The sequence below is a fragment of the Moschus berezovskii genome, chromosome 1 (assembly GCF_049115385.1).
Source record: "Moschus berezovskii isolate FMDL1 chromosome 1, NW_MosBer_1.0, whole genome shotgun sequence".
NCBI lineage: Eukaryota > Metazoa > Chordata > Mammalia > Artiodactyla > Moschidae > Moschus > Moschus berezovskii.
The window spans coordinates 140,217,493-140,242,817 of NC_142460.1; the positions used below are offsets into that span (position 1 = coordinate 140,217,493).

At 41.3% G+C, this 25,325-nt stretch overlaps 2 protein-coding genes across 3 annotated transcripts in view; one reads left to right on the forward strand and one right to left on the reverse strand.

Moving 5' to 3' along the window:
• The window catches only part of MED12L (mediator complex subunit 12L), a 378,565-nt gene that overhangs the window by 155,401 nt on the left and 197,839 nt on the right, over positions 1 to 25,325 (reverse strand). The gene's annotated exons all lie outside the window — the stretch shown is intronic.
• Positions 10,441 to 25,325, forward strand: part of P2RY14 (purinergic receptor P2Y14) — a 65,929-nt gene continuing 51,044 nt past the window's right edge. For both annotated transcript variants that reach the window (XM_088839825.1, XM_055411646.2), the window contains exon 1: positions 10,441 to 10,627. The gene's annotated coding sequence lies outside the window, so the exon portion shown is untranslated. The remainder of the gene's footprint in view (positions 10,628 to 25,325) is intronic.

Sequence of the window (25,325 nt, forward strand, 5' to 3'; positions counted from 1 at the left end):
CCTGACAATGTAGGGGACCTGGATCAAGAAGATCCCCTGGGGAAGGAAATGGCAAACCACTCCAGTATTTTGTTTGGAAAATCCCCCATTAGACAGAGGAGCCTGTCAGGCTACAGTCCATATGGTTGCAAAGAGTCAGACATGACTTAGTCACTAAACAACAATTCAGATGAGCATCAAAACCTGGCTACTTTTGAGTGTGGAAGTGTCAATTACTGAGCTGGCACAGGTGTAAACTGAGACAGTGTAAACAAACCTGGACATATGGCCCCTGTGCTCACAGCACATCTGAAAATTCATGCCTGTTAGGATTGTGTTACCCAGTTAAACAAGCAGTTTAGGACAAGGATAAAGAGATCAACACACACAGCCATTTCATCAACTTGAAGCCCCACTGTGAAATCTCTTCTGTCCAGTTTACTAGCACAAACTGTGAACCCCTGGATGCTGGATTCACAACTATTCAACAAAAATGTCTAATAGAGGTTTCCTGGGAGTGTGGATAATGGTTTCTAGGTCAGTGCTCACTGCGAATGTCTTTGTTTAATACCACAAGAAAGAATCCTGCTCACCAAATTTAGTACTTTTGCCTTGGCAAGCATACATAATCTAAATTTTAATTTAAATTGTCTCTCTCCTCTGCAGCAAAACCATCACGAATCTGTCATACTGTTAACAACTAAGTACAAAATTTATGACTGGTGTGACTTCAACAGGATTTTAGAAAAGGAGGCTGCAGCATTCACCCTTCCAAGGCACAGGCCTCTGCAGAGACAACTAAACAAACTGGTTGGATAACAAAGTGGTCAGGATATTGGGCCACTAAGGGTACTGGTGTAGGGAACTATTATACAACTAGGGTTAGATAATCGCCCCCTACAAGAAGTCTGCCAGGCTCCGGAAGAAACAGAACATGGGAACCCAATGAGCCTTCTGGTCGTGATGAAGTCACACAAGTGGAACCACACATCCTCATTCAACCCATCTGTGCTCTCCCTGGGAATCAGACAAGGGCAACACACACAGCTGCTCCCTGAATGGCTCATTCAAGTAACAGACACAGAAACTTGGCCCCATTGAGTCTTCATTCTAATGACGCCAACTGGTCTGTGAAAAACAGCCCACAATTCACTGCTGTGCTCTGAACGTTAACTAAACAGATATGTAGCCCTCTACAACATTAATGGCCTAAAACCGCAGAAAATTTCTCAGTCACACCACCAATGAAACTGCCAAAGATGACCACACAACACTCACACAAACCAGAGGTATATATAAGTGTGCTTAGCTAATAGCAGCTTGCTAGACAGAGAAGAAGACTGAGTCTACCAATTTCAGGTATGGCTTACTCGTTGGGTAAAAAAATAAACAGGAAAAAAAAAACAACAACAACCCTGCATTCAGTTTAACCTCAGACAAGTTCCCTGAAGTCTCCCCACCACAAAACCTTCCCCTAAACTTGCGAGCGCCTGCTCCTCCCACACATCACACAGCTGAACAGGCAACATCTGTCTATCGAAACAACTCTGGGAAAATTTATCTAGCTGATAAATGTTCACACATGGGGCATGGGAAAGTCTTCTGGCTTATATATGAGTTGACTCGAGTCTTGTGCTAGCAGAACAGCCTGCTGGTGGCCTATCAGACATACACTGGACATCTGTTTGATTTATTAAAGAAAGAGCACGCTGACCAGAAATAAAGAATGTCCATCTAAATAAAGAAGAGTAAATGCCTCTCTTCCTGGGACACCAATGCTGGTGTTCTGTTGATGATAAGACTCTCTTCCCAGGTGCCAAGTCTATACTGATTCGCTGTGTATGTGCTGATTTTTTTTCTTTTTTTTTGAAACCTTGAAGGATGCATCCCTGGCTTATTTTATGTTCTTTGTTCTGACAAGACATCAAACTGTACTGAAAACCATGTTTCTTTGGAGCAATTCCTCAGAGTTATCTGAGAGGCTGTGCCCCAGGCTTTATTCCTCAGTTTGGCTCAAATAAAACCCTTTTCCATTCCTATTACAGGTTCTTTATTATTTTCCTCAACATAATCAAAATGAAGTGTTTACTCTCTACATTCGTTAAGTCTCATTCTGACTGAAGCTTCTCTCAGTGGCTTCCGAAGACTCTTTTTCCTAACTTGTTCAAATGATTTACTAAAAAGCTGAGCAGAATGCTAAGCAAATAAATTGTTTTATAAAGCAGTGTACTATCCTCTAGCAGGAGTCCCCAACCTCTGGGATCTAGTGTCTGGTGGATCAGAGCTGGAGCTGATGTAATAGTAATAGAAATAAAGTGTGCAATAAACGTCATGGGACTGAATCATCCCAAAACCACCCCCGATTCCCAGTCCATGGGAAAATTTTCTTTCACAAAACCGGTCCCTGGTGCCGAAAAGGTTGGAGACTGCTACTCCAAGGGACTCATCTTGTGCTGTGCTCACTCAGTCATGTCAGACTCTCTGCGACCCCCATGGACTGCAGCCCGCCAGGCTCCTCTGTCCATGCAATTTCCCAGGCAAGAACACTGGAGTGGGTTGCCATTTCCTTCTCCAGGGGATCTTCGCGACTCAGGGATTGAACCCACCATTCTTGCATCCCCTGCATTGCAGGTGGGTTCTTTACCAATGAGCCACCTGGGAAGCCCAGGAAGTCCATCTCATTAATCTTTACCCACAGGACCAGATACAACAGTTGGGGGACATTTCCTGCCTCTCTGCCATTTGGATAATACACATTTGCTCAACAAACATTTCTGAGTGCCTGCTACAAGAGTGGGCATTGGGGAGACCAAAATAGGCCAACAAAGATTGCCATTGCCCATTCTGGCTGGGATGGATATATATAAAAAAAAAGGCGACATAGGAAGAATATGAACAATGCCAAGATAGCAGAGACATGCCCAGAGTTAGTGACAGGTAAGTCTTAAGAGCAAATGGGGACAGAATGAAATAATGAGAAAGGATGTTATTTCGGAGGCTCGGAGGGATAAAAGAAAATACCTTCTTCTGCTTCATGGCCATCTTCTCAAAAAACCATATGCACTGAGACTTTATTTTTGTGACAAATAAAAATTGTTCTCAATTTTGACTCAAAAAACTATATGCACTGAGATTTTATTTTTGTGACAGACAAAAACTGTTTCCAGTTTTGACTCTCTGCTAATATCACAGACTGAAATTCATTCCTTCTGATTCTTAAGATTATATCTATTATTAGCAACAAAGAAAATTTTTTTGAGTAAGTCATCTAACAGACTAGGCATTCAACTCATGACTCAATATTAGTGCCTATTTCAAAGTGAGGTTTTTGTTAGTCCACAAAACATGTAAATATTGCTCACATCAGTTCTTTTTATAAACTGTCACTTCTGCCAATCTTCCAGTAGGGGGAGATATTGTAACAGACATTTGTGTCTCCAATTACAACTTTCGCATCAAGGGGAGCACACGACTGCCAATGAATTCCTCTGCCTGTTGCTCATTTCAAGAGTCTTTACAAAAAAAAAGGAAGCATTGTTTTACAAAATAGTGGGTATTATGTCTTAAAGACATAAATCCTGCCACCCTCTTCCACTACCCTAAATCAATGCACTGACTTTGGCAAGATTTAATGCTTTCACAGAAGGAAACACAAAAAGCCATGTCTGCATTCCATCTTTTTCTACCAGATTAGTTTTTAAAGCACATCTTCAATTATTTTTACCAAAAAGCTCAAAAATGTCACGGTATCATGAATTATGAACACCTCAGCATGATGATCAAAATGCTCACACTCTATCCCACCCACTTCTGCTGACTTCCCTTCCCTGGTTGGTGCCTTTGGACACACCATTTCTTTATCCTGAAGGACTTTCTAGACTCAGTCTAGACATCAAAGAGACATCTAGCAAGAACCACTTGAGATACCAGCTCCTTCACAGATCCTTTAAGATGGCAACTTTCTAACTCACTTCCCCTTTTTTGGCCACATCATGAGGCTTACAGGATCTTAGTTCCATGATCAAGAATTGAACCTGGTCCCAACAATGAAAACACCAAGTCCTAACCACTAGACCGCCAGGGAACTCCCTAAACTCATTTCCTTTTAATTTCTCTATAGTTTCCTATAGTGTTTCTAATGGGCCTTGTACTAAAATTCTCTGTATTCTTAACCCAGTGTATTTCTCAATGTCTGGTAGAATCCTGTTGCAACCATGACTCCCCCCAACACACACACACACACTTGCCAGAAAAGCCTTTTTAACTTTTTTTAAAATGATACAACCCAGTAAATAGCTCCTGCAGTTAAAATAGGTTCATTGAAAATCTTCATATAATGACTACATAAATTATGGAATACTACAAAGTCATAGGGAGAAATAAAAAACATAATTATATAGCGCTAACGTGAACCAAGACAGCAAGTGAGAAATAGCAAAATGTTCTGGTATAGCTAACTGTCCAACAAAGCCAATGGGGAAAAATTTGGGGATAAGGTCATAACAATAAAGTTGTTTTTGTACTTACTTCAAAAAACGATTTGGGGGCAAGGAACAAACTAAGACATTTATAGAAATAAGTAAACTGACTTTTACGGCAGTTGTTGACAGGCTGGATGGAAACTCACTGGAAACAATAACACACATTGGAGGATTCCATGTATTAGACTCACTCTATTTGAAGGACAAATACACAAGGGATGTTTATATATAACCAGTCTTAGTACTGATGAGGCAGAGTCCAACCTGGAAATGATGCTAGGGAAAGGAAATGTGTGAGTGCGTGTGAGCATGGGGGGTGGGCTGGGGTGGCAATCATACTGGGGGTATGTGGAGGGTTTTGAGATTAATGGGGATGAAGTCCCATGGTATTTTAATCTTAAGAGTTCCACAGAGTGAAACGGGAATAAGTTGAGGGAACATAGAACTACTCAGCATAAAACAAAGCATAAAAAAAAAAAAAAAATCAGAGACAAAACCGGAACAGAACATGGATTATGTTATCTTTTTATCCTTCTTTTTTAGAATCCTGGAAGATGGAAATATGTCCTCTATCCATTATATTATTACTAGTTCCATCATCATTTATTATTTTACTTATTTTATATTGTAACTGGTGTCCAGTGTTGAATAAAGCCAAGTTATTTGTGTTGTTAATCATCATAACGAAATACTATCTTTTAACTACACAAAATATGATCAATAGTTTGTCGGGATAAAATATTTTTGCAAACAATAATAAGATACATTATTTCCAATTCTAATAGGGAAAAATGTTTACAAGCTAATCATCACATTTAAGCATATCCACAAAATGACCAGCAAGAATCTCAAGGAAATACAAAATGGTAATGCAGGGTGGACTTGACATCCTGCATTGCAATACCTCTAAGTCACAAATATGCCCAGGTTTCCACAAGCTCTACACTCTGGGATACCTGAGGCCAGTTTTCAAATTCTGATTGACACACAATGTGAGATGCATAAATAAAGGAAGACTCTGGCAACCCACTCCAGTGTTCTTGCCTGGAGAATCCCAGGGACAGGGGACCCTGGTGGGCTTCTGTCTATGGGGTCACACAGAGTCGGACACGACTGAAGTGACACAGCAGCAGCAGCCACTCCTAAAACTTTTCTTCTACAAAGGAGTAATGATAGTGTAAGAATAGATTTATATCATTCACTGACATCCAGTGCAGAAAAGGAGTGTTAAGAGAAGACAGGCTGAAATAGAAACTTAAGGGCCCAGAAATCAGACATCACTGTTTTTGCTACATGAGCCCCCGATGATATTCTTGCTTTTCCTCTTTGGGTTTTACCTGATCTCTGTATGCTCTAGCTCTATTCTCTCTGTCTAGGTCTCTCTACGATTCTCTCCTCTCACTAATACCACCCTCCTAGTCCTCCGATCATCACAATTTCTGCTCTCGGGCACAAGTCTACATAGTGTCCAAAGCTACAACAGTAACTGATAAGGGCCAGGTGGCTGGAGGCAGCTGAACAAAGCAAGAAGCAAGACATCTGGCCAGAGGATAAAAGTTCCTCCAAGTGTTGTGAGATCAGAGGCTTCAAAACAGCAAGACCAGGATGCTCACCCCCAGGCCAGATTTCTGACTTACCCAGACGCTTTTGAAAGTAAAAGTCCTGAGCCAAACACATGGATTGTGACTGGTTTACTGAAGTAGGGTCTTAGAATCCACATATAAAGCTCCCCAGGTGGTACTGATGGCTAGTCGAGTATATGAACAATGACCTAAAAGAGTCAGAACTGCTTCAGAGTTCCCGAGTGGAGGGCAAGGAGGGCAACCCAGAAACAGGGGAAAACAGGTGGCAGCTTCAGGTTTTTCCTAAAAGTCTCTCAAACATTTATTGAGAAACCACAAGGGACTTCCCTGGCGGTCCAGTGGCTAAGACTCTGAGTTCTCAATCCAGGAGGCCCCGAGTTCAATCCCTGGGCAAGGAACTAGATCCCACATGCCGCAACTAAGACACAATGCAGGCAAACAGATAAATATTCTAAAATAAATAAATAAATAAACGAAGACGAGCCCTTGCCCCATTGGCAATAAGCTCCTACAGCCAAAAGTTCTACTAGCACAGACACTCTCTCTTGAGATATGTAATCTTGAGAAGACAAGATAACCAGATTAATTCACCAAGTTTTTCCTGGATACTTAGTTTTCATCTTCCCTAATTCCAAGGCAAGTACAGCCTTTAACCACTAACTTTACCACTCTTGGCATCTAGAATCATCATCGCCTGCACCACTTAAATGCTGCCATCTTTCTGTGAAAGTGTTAGTTGCTCAGTCATATCCAATTCTTTGTGACCCCATGGACTACAGCCCGCCAGGCTCCTCTGTCCATGGGGTTCTCCAAGCAAGAATACTGGAGTGGGTGCTCTTCTCCAAGATACCTTTCCAACCCAGGGATAGAACCTGGCTCCTGCATTGCAAGCAGATTCTTTACCATCTGAGCCATCTCTACCTTGGACTAAAATGTTACATGGGCATACAACCAGATTTCATAATGAGAAAATACACTCTTCCTGTGTGCCCAACAAGGACAGTCTGATGCTTGGTGAATTAATGAATCAGTGTTCACTGTTCATGTGGATGTAGAAAAGAGCTGATGAACCGGAGAAGGAGCTGCAAAGTCCTGTCCAGCTACCTCCTCGCTTGAACAACTTGGTTAAATCCTCCCAAGCTCTCTTCTCTCGTCTGTAAAAATAGAAATAGCTGGCCCTCAAATGGCTCCCATGTAAACTCTGCGCAAAAGCATCTGATACAAAGAGAGTCCTCCTCCGTTAAATGTCTGGGATGTTGTGTACCTGTGTTTTGATCTAGTCCTTGCTGGTGAGCACTGTTCTGAATCCCCTGGCTTCCTGCCTAGACAACTCTCTACACAGCAGAGGTCACAGACCAGCCTTCCACAAGCCAGGCACAGTCAAGGTCTGTTTCAGCCCACAAGACATCAGGCCTACAGAAACATCTGACTTAGATGACAACATGTAGACATAATGGTGCAGTTAAGAGGAGCACGGGCTTCAGGAGAGGCTCTGTGGAACATCTCTGTGCCTTGGTTTCGCATCTATTAAGAAAGAGGTGGAACCAACCCAGCTCATGGAGCTGTTGTGAGATTCCCATTAGTTAAAACACATACACACAACAGGTGTTTAAAATGATGCATACAATCACCATTCAAGGTTCTGACAACACTGACCTATCCACAGAGGAGGCAATGAGGGATGCTGACAAGGTCTAGTTGAGAAGCAGCTGCCCACTTGGGTGGGCCATGAGCACTACACTTCACAATTCCTGGATATCTGAGGGTCTCACACTTGTCTGGACTACCTGCTATCAGGGGACCACCCGTAGGGCTATCCCTTTGGCCTTGGGCTCTGCAACTCCTGGTACTAAGAGGAAAACGAGCAGATCAAGTAAATTTCCATCACAGTCATGCTCCATACAAATGTGGAGCGCCCTATGGAGGAGGCAAGAAGCATAAGAGCACAAGGGGACAATTAGTGGGTGTTTCGGAGATCGTCAGAATAAACAGAGCCTCCTGCAATAAACCAAGGAAGCCTTGAGAGCCACAGTTAAGAGACTGTTATTGCCAGATTGTCCATTTAATCAGCATGATGTTTACCTCGGAAGGACTCTGCCATGAGCCCTGGTAATCATCCTTATATCCATTTGTACTTACTTGTGTTTGCCTATCAGATCTGCTTACAGCTGAAGCTAGCAAGCCTCTGCAGGCACAGGAGTGCTCTCAGCCCCAGTGGTCAAAGCAGCAGTGAGGGCTCTATATAGGTCCTGGGGAAGGATGAGGAATGGGTGCCCCCAGGCAGAGTCAAATGAGAAGCTTTCCCAAACCAGTGCTGGGTCCCTCCGGGCCTCTGCTGAGATTATTAAGGATCAATAGTGCCTACTGCCACCTGCAACGCAGGAGACCCAGGTTCGATTCCTGGGTCAGGAAGATCCCATAGAGAAGGGAATGGCTACCCACTCCAGTATTCTTGCCTGGAGAATCCCCATGGACAGAGGAGCCTGGCAGGCTACAATCCATGGGGTTGCAAAGAGTTGGACACAACTGAGTGACTAAGCACACCACAGTTAATACTGAGTCTGTACATAAGACTCAAAATAAGTAAACGCACTTCATGAGGAAAGGAACTTGGGTCTGATTTAGTCACTATGTCATCCCCAGGGCGTGGAATACTGCCTACTACACAGTAGGTACATATAAAGTATCTAAAACAGCATGGGGCATATCATAAGTATATAAATAAGTACTAGTGACTACTATAACTGCAAACATTTCTTATGTTTTTAGGTCCAACTGAATTTGACACATTAAACTATGAGTCCACAGTTTGGGCACCTGAGTGAACACACCTGCATTGCAGCAGCCTAACAAACAGTCTTCATTCTGCTCAATATTCTGTAATAACCTAAATGGGAAAAGCATTTGAAAAAGAATAGATACATGTATAGGTATAACTGAATCACTTTGCTGTATACCTGAAACTAACACAGCATTGTTTATTAACTACACTCAAACATAAAATAAAAATTTAAAAGAGCTTACCAGGGCATAGTTTCTTTCGTATCTGTTTCTGAATCACACACTTTGATGAGGAATTTACAGCCAAATTCGGAGTACTTCCGCCTGTTAACTGCACACTGTTTTTCAGTGGGAAAGACTCTGGAGCCCTCCTTGGGACATTACAAGTGATATTATAAGGCCTGAAAGGAGCCAAAAATACAAAGAGGGCCCTGCCTCTTGCTTTCAAAACAGTAATATTAGCATCACACATTGAGCAAAAGATTAACGCATGATGAGATTACTGAAGTCCTACTTCTGATCTATTTGTCAGTAATGTTCAAATGTGGAAAAATTAATGTGGAAAAAAAACTGACAACAGCAGCACCTCTTATCTAACAGATGGGTTCCTGGATGCCAAAATGCTTCTTTACTCAAACGCTAGTTTCACATTTCCGGGGAGCCCCAGTCACCACCTGTTGGTGAACAGCTGTTTACACTGTGTGGCTGCTGCTGAAGGAAAGGGGAGCAAAATCTGCCAACCCCAAATGTGTCTCTTTGATCTGTCAATTATTTTGAGCTGAAAACAAGCCAGGCCCCAAAGACTCAGGAACCTCTGACCTTCCCCCAACTGTCTGAAAGAATTTAGATAGAGGCTCTCTTCCCTGAAGGGCGCTACCACTACGCACAGTATAATAGGAACTAGTTGCGCAGAGGGACCTAGCACAATTTGTTTGTTAAAACGCCTCTCTGTGTCCCATTGTCTCTCTATAGCAGAGCAAACATTTGTTCAGCAAACACTTGCTCTCTTTCATCTTTCTGTGAATTTCCTTCCTCCCTCTTGAATTCCCAAACCACTAGCCCTAACATCTTTTGTCTTCAGCTGAAGATGGTGTATGAGGTGGTGACTTCTGCCATTTTCGTGAGTTACTCAGTTTTCCTGGTCTCTCACACATATACAGGCTATTAAATTTTTGTTTTTCTCCTGTTAATCAGTCTCATGTCAGTTTAATTCTTAGACCAGCCAGAGGAACCTAGAAAGGCAGAGAGAAGTTCTTCCTCCCCCACAACAGTTTCCTCTTAGGAGGGTGCGGCGGATAGAGCCTGGTCTTCTCCACCTCAGCGGTCAGCACCACAAGCAGCCCTCCACCTCCTACCACATGTTGAATTTGGCAATAGCAAAGTACAAAAAAACAAAAAGCACCTAGGTTGCTGCCTGGCTATTCATTTGACAGATGACGTGGCAATGCTGGGGGGAAAAAAAAGTAGTAGAAAATTTCAAGAAGAAAAAAAAAAAAGGCACCATGCCTTTTTTGGGATCACTGAAAGAAAGGAACTAACGTGGAGGCCAGTCCAACACCACAGAGACCCAAACACCTCTCTCTTCCGCCGTATTTCCATTTGCCAACCTTAAGTGAGTTCTGACCAACCAGCTCAGCAGAATGACAGTCAACCTACTATCTCGTGGTTTCTATCAAGTTCCTGATTTTCATCTGTTCCTGAAGACGAGCAAGAACTCTGTGTGTAACAGTCTCAACTTGGAGCGTCCACTGAGACAGTCTGAAATGGTTGTTGCTTGACTCACAGATGCAAAACTACATACAGGTAAGGAAACAGCTTTTCCATGAAATAACTTCAGCATGTGTGAAAGGGGCGTGAGAATGGAAAAGGAGATTCCTATGCTTGGCAGTAATAATGCTGAGTAACACAGACTCTCTCCACCCTCAGTAAGTTACTTTGGGTTTGAGAACTATAACTGGTTAATACAGTAACGCATTTGCTCACACTGGTCTGAGGGTCCAAATCTGAAATTTTACCACTGATGATTATTTAGGATTTCTGATTGTGGCTGTCAAATTACATCTGTGATGAGAAGCTATCAGAGAAAATGCTTCAAAGGTATTCACCCAGAACAAACATTTCAAAAGTCTATAAATGTATATCAAATTGCCTCTAAAAACGGCAAACTCAATTATGACAGCAATACTTATAAGTCAGTATGAATATGTTTTTGCTTACAATTTCATATACGCATAGGTATATGGTCAATATCTATTTGTACATATATTTATATAGATAAAAACTTTTATCTTTGTTATTGGGATAAGTAACCCTATTAATACCTAGTAAGGTATATATTTACCTTTAAAGTGAACTATAAACATCTAGCCTATGCATAGCAAAACTTTAAGTTCATCTGTTACTTATAATGGTCTAGGACTAACCAGCTAAATTATTTTTAAGAACCTTAAACATTATAAATTTAAATTACACACAGGGGAATTATTACACATCCACATTGTCAGCAGAGTCAACCAATCTCATGCCAGAAATGTTCTTTTTTTCAAACATGAGAAAAATTAGCCAAAGATCACACTGGAAAAATAGAAAAAAGAAAAAAAACTATAGCTTGTACATTCATGTTCTTAAAATATATAGACTTGAAAACAGCTTTGGCACCAGAAAAATCTGGGTAATTTAAAAATAAATAAAACAATGTATTCACTCTAAAATATCAAAATAACATTTTATGATTTGTAAACATAAATAAGTTTCATACTTCAATAAAATCTATAAATATACACATAAAAGGATGCACACATATACACAATCACACACTGGTAACATACACATGGAGAAGGCAACGGCATCCCTCTCCAGTACTCTTGCCAGGAAAATCCCATGGACAGAAGAGCCTGGTAGGCTGCAGTCCATGGGGTCGCTAAGAGTCAGAAACGACTGAGCGACTTCACTTTCACTTTTCACTTTCATGCATTGAAGAAGGAAATGGCAACCCACTCCAGTGTTCTTGCCTGGAGAATCCAGGAGATGGGGGAGCCTGGTGGGTTGCCGTCTATGGGATCGCACAGAGTCGGACATGACTGAAGCGACTTAGCAGCAGCAACATACACATAAACTACACTGCCATCTTATAACATTCATGCCTGTTACAGCTGAGTAAGGAAGAAATGAGGGGTCACCAAGATACTCTGAGCGTGAAGACCCAGGAAGGGAGAGTGGGCAGGGCATGGGGAAAGAACTCCTGTTTGCTGAGATGCAAAAAGTGCCCGTTTCACACTTGAGGAAGCAGGCAGGCAGGATGTAACCACCCAGCAAAGATCACCCAGCTGATCGCGCAGTGAGCCTGAGCCCCTGGGCACAAGGAAGGGACTTGCATTCCATTCAGGGCAGGAGTCTGACCCCTACAGGTTTTCAGTCAGCCCAGCCCTCCCACTGGTACACTCCTCCTGGCCCTGCCACCCTGCCCCACCAGTCACCAATCCTCTTCATTGAAGCATGTCCTTCAACCCTCTTCAACTACTTTCATCCTCAGTCACGTACTTGTAGGATGGCATTTCAAATTCCCTGGAGAGAAGAATGTTCAATCTAATGCTACACACATACACTGGAGAGAAAAATTATTCTAAAGAGTAAGTTATAATCATCCCTGACATATTTAAATAGGACACAACGGGGTGAAGGAGACAGGAGTAGAAAAAGTCTCTTAAAATCAGGAGAATGGGGGGGGGTGGATGGGGGTGAATACGAAGTGGAGACACACATTAAACCAGCTAAGGGTACACCAGGCAGCAAAATCCTAAGAACTCACCTCTAAGAGGCCAGTCTACCACGCTCCCGAGTCTCATTCCCCTATCTGTACAACAGTGACGGCATTAGCACAGAATTAAGATCAGACATTACTTGTAAAGTCTTCAACATAGCGTTCAGAAAATGAAACTGCAGAAAGTATTCAGAAAACGTTGGTTAACATCATCATTGCTTTCACTATTCTTATAAAGACATTTAATCAAAGGAGATTGTGCATAATTATATATCAGACCACTGGAAAGCATAATTTAGACATTTCAATACCTTTGTAGACCAAAATAGATAGATATGACATAAAACTATTTACAGAAACTTTCCTGGCAGTCTAGTGGTTAAAACTCCTAGCTTCCACTACAGGAGGCACGGGTTCAATCCCTACTCAGGGAACTAAGTTCCTGCATGCGGCACAGCGTCCCCCCCTCCAAAAAATTACTTACAACAGTGCCTGTCAAACATTGTTACACATCAGAATTACCTGGAGGGCCTGTGGAAACACATCTTCCTGGGCCCCACACCCCAAAGTTTCCATTTCAGTAAGTTGGGAGTGGGGTTTAAGAACCTGCATTTTAACAAAGTCCTGGGTGACAGTAATGCTGCTGACCTGGGGTCCACACTTTAAGAACCACTGATCTGCAGTGACTCCCACATTTACATCTGCCTTACTAATAAACCTATCCACGTTTCTCATTCAATCCAGGTCAGTAAGTGAGAGGGCAAAATGCTGAGTAAACGCTTAAAAAGCAAAGTGAAAGTCACTCAGTCATATCCGACTCTTTGCGACCCCGTGGACTACGCAGTCCATGGAATTCTCCAGGCCACAGAATTGGAGTGAGTAGCCTATCCCTTTCTCCAGCGGATCTTCCCGACCCAGAAATCAAACTGGGATCTCCTGCATTGCAGGCGGATTCTTTACCAACTGAGCCATCAGGGAAGCCCTAAAGAAAACAAAGTACCATATTATCCTCCCATTATTCTTGATTAAAAAAGGAAGAGAAACCAACAGAGTCAAAATATTTCCCATTAGATCTAAGATGCTTCTGAAAATCAACTGCTGAACTGAAAAGTACTGAGGGTTTTGTGCGTATGTTGTTGTTTTTTTTTTTTTCCTCCAACATTCAAAGAGCTAGCTTTGTTTCTGCAGTACGGTAGGAGTCCTGGATGATGCAATTTTAGGAAGTTCACTTAGTCCAACATGACAAAAGCAATACTTTCGAGTACTGATGGTCAACACTGCTGGCTCATGTTGAAGCTGTATTTCGATGCACCAGGAACAAGAACCCTGACTGAAGTTTCTCGGATGGCTCCAGTAGAGCTGCTATTGCCCCATTCTTGCTTTTACAGATGCAAAAGGAAAGAGTACAGGAATACTGTTGCTCATAAGGATGTCCAATCTATAAAATGTCTCTGGAATGAATCTAGGTGTTGAGGCTTCCCTAAGCTGAAATCCCTATGGTAAGAAAACAACGTCACATTTATTTCATTTGGTTAACATTTCTTTGCGAGTTGGGTTGGTTCCAGGAGAGCTGTCTCTGGAAAATCAAGAATAGGCCAGTCCACAGAGACACAGGTCAAAGCAAAGCCAACACAAGTTTTGGTTTTTTTTTTTTGTCATCTTCTTCATGGATATCCTCTCATGTAGAAGGTTGAGAAGGATTTAACACTAAGGAGAGTTTCTTTCAACTAAAAATTACATTCATCAGCACAAGAGTGCCAAGCCTGTCTAGGGAGAACAGTAGTTCTGAAACTGCAGTCCCCAGATGAGCTGTAATACCACCATCTATGAACTTGTCAGACAGGCACAATTTTGATCCCAAAGCTACTGAATATAAAACTTTGGGAGTAGAGTCCAGAAACCTGTGTTTTCCTAGCCTCCCAGGTGATTTTGTTGCAAGTTCCATTTCTAGTTCCATTGGGTAGTGTCACTGAGTCCGGGGACAGCCCCAGTTTTGACTTTCTGACATAACTGTAAATAGTGTCCCCTTTCCACCTCAGAAGTGTCCTGGTTTGGACAATAAATTATATGGCCATCCTTGCACTTCAGATTGGATGCTATAAAGGGGTTTCATTGGTTGGACTCGGTTTACCACTAGGGGTTTCAAATTAGCTTCATAACTACTGCTATGTCCTGGTACTAAACCAACAGCCACCCTGAACACTGAAAGATGCTTCATGAAAGTCTAGGGAGTTTGGCTATTTCAGAAGAGGTATCCTATCGTCACCAAAAAAGTATCCACCAACAAACTATATAAAACCTGGCTTAAATTCTCAGCATGTGGTATCAAGTCTCTTTTATCAGGTCTTCAAAATCCTTTTTACTAAATCTTCTGTTTCCTCTATAGGGAGTTTCATTTTCCCAACTAGTACCAGAGAAAAGTGAAAAGCTAGTAGGTAATCTGCTAGTCTTATTTTTGCGGTAGTAACTTTATTAATTCACAGAAAAAACAAGTTTACCACAAAGCTTCTCATTCCACCTGTTCTTTTAAAGGTAAAGTGAAATATTGGTCATATGCTTTTGGATCTTATCCATTTTCCATTCCTTTGAAATCTTTGTCTTCCCTCAGCCTAAATTAAATTGTTGGCTTTTTATTCTTCACTGAAGTCTTCCATCTGCTGTTTCTTAAAAGCATTAAAGGCCTCGGATACCCTGTCCTGACTCTCTATCTTTCAGATAAAAGTCAGAAAGGGGTCAGTGGCTTCTACTCAGTTAGGTAATATCTGCTGTGGAAGCTAAGCTCTCAAAGAAAAACAGGAAGATCAGCTATTTGGCATCTCACACTTGGCCCATAGGAGATCCTACACTTTGGTGTGATCACTAGGAAAAATAATCTGATTCTCAATCTTCTAGGATCACATACATATTTTTATCACATGACTGACTTACACCAAGCTGGCCTGAAGTGTGTTAATCCTTCCTTAATCAAGGGAGGATCTTCCCAGCTAGTCCAGCCCTAAGGTCAAAGGTCGTTAAGTGAGCTCCCAGGGAGCTTCATCTAAAGAATATTTCCATCCTGGTGCAGAGGTTAAATTCCTCTAGAGCTATTTCAGTCACTTATTCATTCAACAAATACTGATCCCTTACTGTGTGGCAGCCAAGATTCTATATACTAGAGATACTCTGCTTGTAAGAGGCCTTCACTTCGGGGAGCTTACATTCTAACAGATACAAGCACAGACCTTTTCAACATCAATCTTTCTCCTCTGGAAAATGATACTTACTCAGTATGACAACAATCTTTGGGCATATTTTAACGTATTAGGTTACATTTTGGAGGGGAAATGGCAATCCACTTTAGTATTCTTGCCTGAAAAACCCCATGGACAGAGGAGCCTGGCAGGTCACAGTTCAAAGGGTGACAAAGAGTCTGACACAACTGAGCAACTAACTAAGCAACAAGCAGATTACATTTTTATTTTCTTCATAGAGATTTGGAGGGGACCCTAATCTCTTCAGAAGCCAATCAGTATTTACTGACTTGACTCACATAGGCCACCTAACCCTAATAGGAACTGACAGCCTTACATGCAGTATGACAAAATGGAATATTGAGAACAATACTAAATATTTTTATACTCTCTCTTTCCTGGCCCCTGAAACCGCCAGTTACATTTCTGCACAAAGGATCTCACTGCTTCTTTCCCGACTATAAATATCTCTGCAAATCTTTATAGAAGTGAAAAAAGGAAGGGAAAGGATATGTTCTAAGAGGAAAAGAAAACCTAAAATGTAAGATTTGCTGCCTCTGTTATCACCAAGTCTTATAAAGAGTTTGAATACAAGCAGTCCTGGTCACCAGGGTCCCTGAAGCAGGTGGCTGGTTAACCAAAAAATCAGACTAAGCAGGAATCATGTTTGATGTTGTTGTTTCGTCGCTAAGTCATGTCTGCTTTTTGTGTCCCTGTAGACTGTAGCCCACCAAGCTCTGTCCACGGGATTTCCCATGGAGAATATCGGAGTGGGTTGCCATTCCTTCTCCAGGGGATCTTCCCGACCCCGGGATAAAATCCCCGACTCCTGCTTAGCAGGAGTATTCTTTACCACTAGGCCACTTGGAAAACCTCTTAATAACTTTAAGAAAAGGATAACTATTTCCTTTAAATACATTATTTTAACTTAAAATACATAACTTTATTGCCTTATTTTTTGGTGTTGTGGCAAGATATTTTTTCTTGAATATGCTTCTGTTGATGAGAGTTCTGTAATTAATTTTCCTTCATAAATAACTGTAGCATATTGCCAGTCATGTCCAGTTTCTTAGTTTAGTTCAAGTAGTATGAGAATTTTTAAATACTTGAGAAGCCACAAGAGTTAAAAAAAAAAACAAAAACCCAGACCTAGACTCTTAAGCCCTCAACAGAATGGAATCTGTCTTAACCTAATAAGGAAAAGACAGAGTAAAGTTTCTCCACAAACATTTTATGGATGAATGGCAATAAGGAGAACTTTAATCTAAGGAACTAACTAAATATGTCATGGAAACAACATTCTGCCTCAGTAGTTTTTATCAATCCATTCCTATTCCTACCCCACCCAAGGAAAAGTGCATGCCTTACTCTCACTAAGAGAGTCTGCCAGTCCTTATGTTCACAAAGCCAAGCAGTAGAGCATAACAATAAAGAGCAAAGACCGTGTATTCTGCAATCAGACTAGTTCAGATCTTGACTCCATACTGCTTACTCTGATATGACCCTGATAGAGTTCCTTAATGACTATACAAATCATTTCCCTCACTTCTCATGGGAGTCAAATGAATTAATATGTACAAAGTGTCCAAAGAGTGACTGGCATGACATAAGAGTACAAGCGACATTTACTGCTGCCATCACTAACATGAAGTTATTTGTCAGTAACACAAATACAGTGGTTTGATGACTACAAGAACAGTGGAAGCCAATGAAATATATTCAAATTCCAGCTTGTTACTTAACCTGTGCCGCCTCAGTTTACTCCTCTGTATAAACAGAATAAAAATACCTAAGAAAAACTATTGTAATAGTTATCATAATGCCTGGTACATAGTTGACAGTCAAAAAATTATAGCCATTAACATGCTTACACGTATACATATAATGCAGCATATGTACATATAACACTACATATAATATAGTGTTAATGGCACTCTTAACGTAGTAAATCTATTGTACATTCCAACAGATGTCCTCTCCTGAACATCTATCAAACCTGAATTCAAAACCCATAACTAACAGTTGATTGTGGACTCTGCCTTTCACTTACGGCAGTAAAGGAAAAGCCACCTTCCACCTTCCCCCAGAAAATACATTCTGAAAAAATACACACTCAACGTGTAGAATATAACCTATGAAAAGTTAAGTGCTATGCTGTGTAGTTAAAACAGGAGCTCAGAAATAGTAAAGGACACGGTGTGCTAGAGCGATGAACAGACGGAAGGAATGGAACTAGACTGAGTCTTGAAAGAGGGTTTCCTTGGTGGTTCAGATGTTAAGAATCCCCCTGCAATGTGGGAGACCTGGGTTCAATCTCTGGGTTTGAAGATCCCCTGGAGAAGAGAATGGCTACCCACTCCAGTATTCTGGCCTGAAGAATTCCATGGACAGAGGAGCCTGGCAGGCTACACACGGGGTTGCAAAGAGTTGGACATGACTGAAGCGACTTTCACTTTCTTGAAAGAGGAAAGTGATACACCAATAGAGGGCTGGGACATGAAAAACTGAGTAGGTGAACAGATTCAATTAATATGCTGATTGACCTCAAAACATGTCTTTTTTTTAATCTTGACCCTTTGTCATCAGACCCTAACCTTGTTTACAATATTTTCCCATCAATCCCAATCTCTAACATATATTAATTTCTGTCTTCAAACACAACACAAACCACCTATGGTCTAGAGAACCTTTCCCATCTGATCTGCTTTTTCCTCTGCAGTCATAGGATGCATCCTTTGTGTAGCTCTGCTATCCTTCTAACATACTGTGTCATTTACATGTAGTTTACAACTGCATCCTGTCTGCTCAATATCCTTACTGCTCCAGGGGCAAGTTTTACAGCTTTGATTTCTTCCCCACTGAATTTAGGCTCAGGTATAAACTACCTACAATAAAAAGGAAAACATTTTAAATGTAAATTCAATGAGTTTGACCCCAGGTAAACACCACTCAAATTACCACAATACAGTATTTTCCATCACAAAAGTTCCCTGTGCTCCTTTCCAGTCACTGGTGTCCACGTTCCTGATGTCTGTCCCTAGAGCTCAATTTTATCTGCAGTAGAACTGCATTTAAATAGAGTCACATAGTTCATACTCCTTTCTGACTTCTTTGGCTCAACATATTGTTTTGAGATATATTCATATTGTTGACACGTATCGTTTCTTTTGATAACTAAGTGACAGTCCCTAAGTATATGATAATTTGCTTACTCATTTTAATCTGATGAACATTTGGGTCAGTCTTTGATTATTATGAATAAAGCTCCTATGCACATTGCAGTGAGTCTTTTTTGTGGATATATGCTTTCATTTCTCTTAGGTGAATACCTAGGAGTTAAATTGCTAGCTCATAAGTAGTCATATGTTTAACTTGATAAGAAGTCACCAAACTGTTTTCCAAAGTAGGATTTCTAGTTTACACTCCAATATGTATGAACTATTTACTGTTCCATTTTCTTGTCAATAGGTAGTGTTCTCAGCCTTTCTGTACTTATTTTATTTTTCTGCCATTCTAATGCCAAAGAATGCTCAAACTACCGCACAATTGCACTCATCTCACACGCTAGTAAAGTCATGCTCAAAATTCTCCAAGCCAGGCTTCAGCAGTATGTAAACCGTGAACTCCCAGATGTTCAAGCAGGTTTTAGAAAAGGCAGAGGCACCAGAGATCAAATTGCCAACATCCGCTGGATCATGGAGAAAGCAAGAGAGTTTCAGAAAAACATCTATTTCTGCTTCATTGACTATGCCAAAGCCTTTGACTGTGTGGATCACAATAAACTGTGGAACATTCTGAAAGAGATGGGAATCCCAGACCACCTGACCTGCCTCTTGAGAAACCTGTATGCAGGTCAGGAAGCAACAGTTAGAACTGGTCATGGAACAACAGACTGGTTCCAAATAGGAAAAGGAGTGCGTCAAGGTTGTATATTGTCACCTTGCTTATTTAACTTATATGCAGAGTACATCATGAGGAACGCTGGGCTGGAAGAAGCACAAGCTGGAATCAAGATTGCTGGGAGAAATATCAATAACCTCAGATATGCAGATGACACTACCCTTATGGCAGAAAGTGAAGAGGAACTCAAAAGCCTCTTGATGAAAGTGAAAGAGGAGAGTGAAAAGGTTGGCTTGAAGCTCAACATTCAGAAAACAAAGATCATGGCATCTGGTCCCATCACTTCATGGGAAATAGATGGAAAAACAGTGGAAACAGTGTCAGACTTTGTTTTTTTGGGCTCCAAAATCACTGCAGATGCTGATTGCAGCCATGAAATTAAAAGACGCTTGCTCCTTGGAAGGAAAGTTATGACCAACCTTGATAGTATATTAAAAAGCAGAGACATTACTTTGCCGACCAAGGTCCGTCTAGTCAAGGCAATGGTTTTTCCCGTGGTCATGTATGGATGTGAGAGTTGGACTGTGAAGAAAGCTGATCGCCGAAAAATTGATGCTTTTGAACTGTGGTGTTGGAGAAGACTCTTGAGAGTCCCTTATACTGCAAGGAGATCCAACCAGTCCATTCTAAAGGAGATCAATCCTGGATGTTCATTGGAGGGACTGATGCTAAAGCTGAAACTCTAATACTTTGGCCACCTCATGAGACGAGTTGACTCACTGGAAAAGACTCTGATGCTGGGAAAGGTTGGGGGCGGGAGGAGAAGGGGACGACCGAGAATGAGATGGCTGGATGGCATCACCGACTCTGTGGACATGAGTTTGAGTGAACTCCGGGAGTTGGTGATGGACAGGGAGGCCTGGCGTGCTGTGATTCATGGGGTCGCGGAGAGTCGGACAAGACTGAGCGACTGAACTGAACTGAACTAATGAAGATAAAGTAGGATCTCATCATTTTAATTTGCATTTCCCTGCTGACCAATGATGCTGAGCATCTTTTTATGTGTTCCTGGGTCAAACATCTTTGTGATTTATTCATTTCAGCTTTTCGGGTATTTTTTTTTTTTTTTTACAGTTCTTTGCCTTTTTTATTAGAGAGTTATAAGAGTTCTTTAAGTAGTCTGAGTCCTTTAACAGTGATATAAATTGTGAATATTCCCTCTCAATCTATTGCTCACCTTTCATTTTCTTAGTGCTATCTAAGGAAAAATGAAAGATTTAAATTTTTATAAATTTTCATTTATTAATTTTTTATTTTATGGTTTAGTGCTTTTTATATCCTAAGAAATCCTCACTTATCCAACATTGGGAACATATTCTGTTTTCCTCTGGAAGCTTTATGGCTTCAATTTTATATTGAGGCATACGCTCCATCCTGAATTGCTTCTTCAACTTCTCCCCTTCTTCTGGTAATAGATCTTTGCAGAGAACAAGTGCTCTATAAACACTGCTGATTCACTTATAAATGCCCCACAGGTTAAGAGAAATGTATTTTGAAAGCCTGTTGGAGGGGCATTTGTTCAGCCTCAGGGACATTGTGGATCAAAAACCTACTGACAGGAATAAAGTCATGATTGTAGCCCAAAGGAGCAAACTGGAAACATCTGTTCAGATGACAGGAATAAAGTCATGATTGTAGCCCAAAGGAGCAAACTGGAAACATCTGTTCAGAACTGTTGTTATGGCCCTGTCTTATGATAAGCTTTTGATTAGGACAGGGATCATCCACAGTTTGTATTTCTATACAAGTTAACCGTTTAAGCCAGCACAGGAAAAAAAAAAAAGGAGGACACTGTGCTCACACTTTTTCTTCTTGGTGCACACATTACAACAATTACCACGTCATTAGTGTAGACTGAATTCTCTTTAATGAGTCAGACTCCAGAAAAACATTCAATGATTCACAGCAGTTCTACTGAAAACAGACTCTACAGTGAGTAATAAATGTTAAAAAAAAAAAAAAAACAAACCTTACTCTCAGGAGACATATTTTCTATAGCCTAAAACATTCTCATTGTTTTGTAGGATTTAGATGACTTTTTAAAATATTTTACTAATATTTTACTAATACTTTACCTGGAAAACCTGTCAATTCAAAAAATAAAGACAAGCGTTCCTGCTATTCACATAAAGTCTATTTGAGATTTCACTAAGAAAATGAAGAATTGAGAATAGTAAAAATATTCTTTCCCAGTTAATTGGAGCTTGGGGAAATTAATAAATTAACTAGGATCACAGAGCATTTCATAAGTACTTAGTAATACAGTTGATCTACGTTGCCATTTTCCTCCACCAGGGGATCTTCCCAACCCAGGGACTGAACCCATGCCTCTCGTGTCTCCTTCATTGGCAGGCAGATTCTTTACCATTAGCACCACCTGGGAATCTTAAGAGCTTCCTTAATAGTTTTGAACCAAAATACGCTCTTTGTTTAGCAAGGCTCATTTCTTATTCCTCTGCTTTAGATTAAGTTTCCACACTACAACTGAGGAAATGCTATAGGAAAACTATAGCTAAACAAAAACTTAGGCACTCATTTGTAGCTTGCAAGTTTTCTATTTTTAATGATTGTTCAGCTTCACAAGCTAACAGCTCTTGGAAATAACAGTAGTTATTTATAATTTAGGTTGAAAACAAGAGAAAGTGCCATATAAAGCTTCTGTTCTTTCTTTTTAAAGAGAAAAGAAGGGTTTGTATCTAGATACTTGAATTTGGTTAAGTTACATATTTAAATTCCTTTTCTCATCAAGCGGTTCAATTACCATTATTTCCTTAATAGCACTCCATTATTTTTTATGCGTTCCTAAGGGCGGGAGGAGAAGGGGACGACAGAGAATGAGATGGTTGGATGGCATCACCGACTCTGTGGACATGAGTTTGAGTGAACTCCGGGAGTTGGTGATGGACAGGGAGGCCTGGAGTGCTGTGAGGCATGGAGTCGCTGAGAGTCGGACACGACTGAGCGACTGAACTGAACTGAACTGAAAGTGTACAATCCTTTCTACAGCCAAAGGTCAAAAAGAATAAACGTAGCACACAGACACACACACACAAACTCCCAGTAAGAGATATTGTCCTAAGTCATATATTAATATTCCCTGAAATACTTAATGGTTCCAATAATAGTCAAAATAAACTGTTCATGTAAAGAATGTAAGAAACTCTAATATTCAAGAAATACAGTCTAGAATGGGCTTCCCTGATAGCTAGATCCGCTGGAGAAGGGACAGGCTACCCACTCCACTATTCTTGGGCTTCCCTTGTGGCTCAGCAGGTAAAAAATCTGCCTGCAATGCAGGAGACCCGGGTTTGATCCCTGGGTTGGGAAGATCCCCTGAAAAAGGGAAAGGCTACCCACTCCAGTATTCTGGCCTGGAGAATTCCATGGACTGTATAGTCCATAGGGCTGCAAAGAATCGGACATGACTGAGCGACTTTCACTTTCACTGTTCACAGTCTAGAATGAGCTGCCCACATCACTTAATTAGAACAGTTCTCCTGTACTTCACAGCATTGATACAACTCACCGTCAGCCATGAAGTAAATCCTAGCTTTCCCCAAGTGAAAGCGAAAGTCGCTCAGTCAGGTCCAACTCTTTGCGACACCATGGACTACACAGTCCACATTCTCCAAGCCATAATACTGGAGTGGGTAGCCGTTCCCTTCTCCAGTGGACCTTCCCGAACCAGGAATCGAACCAGGGTCTCCTGCATTTCAGGCAGATTCTTTACCAGCCGAGCCATCAGGGAATCCCTGCTTTCCCCAAAATCCCTATTAAATCACACTGAAAGGATCCCACGAGAAGCTAGATTGATTCAGTGAGGAAGGAGTTTATAATGACGAACCTTAGGGAACTCTCTGGTGGTCCAGTGGTTAGGACTCTGAGCTCTCACTGTCCAGGTTTGAACTCTAGTCTGGAAACTAAGATTCCACAAGCTGCAAGGTGTGTCCACCTGGCCATGAGAATGCCACTTTCTGACTGAGAGGTCACTTCTTCCTCACAAATGTCACATCTACAGCAACTTTTTGTTCTGACTCGTACCTTTCTCCTTACCGGACACCCAACTACCCCTGTTTATATACTTCGTTTTCCCCTGTGCCAAGCCACGAAGTCTTAAAGCTTTTCTCCTATGTCTGGAGTTCCTTTCCACTGATTTGTTCATGTCACTTACTTATTCACTCCTTCATTTACTTTGAAGAGCTAGAATACAAAAGAATATTCAAGGAAAATCACATGCAGCAACCCCATTTCATAGGGCTGAGATAAATGTGGCAGTCAAAAATGCACACACACCACCACAAATAAGGGACTGAACTATTATACAAGTGCTCTTGTGCAAAGATAGCTGTATCCAGAGTCGAGGCAGCCTGTGTTTAATGCTAAGTTCACTCATTCAACAACTAACTGCTTTCTATTTGGGTGGGTACTGTGAATGAGACCAGAAACTTCTGTTTGGAATTTCCAGATACATTCAATGACAAGCTCAAACACTTTACAAGTTTGTTTACATTTTTACTTTGATGAGTTCATGTTCTCATTGTAATGGAGGATTTTAAAAGACTTGGAAATCCTTGAGGGCACGCAGGAAAATCAAAGATTTAACAGAAATCAGATGAGCCTTCCCCAAATGCACAGTGCCAGGAGCAACCGGTAGCATAAAACTTCCATACAACCAGAAGCACTCAGGAGAAAGGAGGAACTGAGAAAAGACAAAGGAAGGTGGCAGCAAAGCCAAGGCACCTGTGTACACCGCCCAGCAAAGTCTAGGCCAATGGCTCACGAATTCCTGTAATTAAGTTTAAGGCACAGACATCAATCAAACGTCTCCTTGGATCAGAACTAGGCAGAATCATGGAGAACAGGCCACCCTTGCCTTTGTCTGCCACCTTCAATTCTCAGGGATACAAGACCCTCCCTGTTCCAAGTCCTCTCATTATTCCCTGAAAAGGGAAGAGACATCTCAACATCAGAAGTGTTCTGATACTGTTTTATTCATGAGGCACACCTTACTCAAAGTCTTATAGGGAACACTCATACACTAGACAGATGGAAACGGAAGGGCTCTTAATGAGGTTGAGACAAGAACTCCAGCTCCCCTGAAAAGCCCTGGAGCCCAGACCAGAAGCCAAGAAAAAGCTTGAAACCACTGCTCAGACCCCTCTTTAGAGACAGGAATGATCTTGGATGAGCCAGCCATATACTTCCTATGCCCCGAGAGAGAAGGCAGCCTGAATATTCTGTAAGACTGTGAGGGGGGAGGAAGGGCAGGAGGGGAAGCACTCTGCAAGTGGGAATGTGAGAAAATGAGAATAAAGACTCAAAACCACTTTCATGACACAGGATATAAACACAAGAGTAAAATCAAAAAGCCAAGGACAGTTATCAAAGGTGAGAAATCAAGCCATGGTATTTCTGTTTTTTGAGAATTTCTCAGAAACCATTACAAGCCTATGCTCTGAAAGATAGTTTTTCTGAACTCTTTGAAAGCTTACGTGCTCTGCTCTTTGTTGCTGTCATCGATACTCAGACTAAAGCCTCAAAAAAAAAAAATATCATACATGAAATTCTATAAGCATCTCTGCTTCCTTGATCCCTTCATTAGTTCAACAAG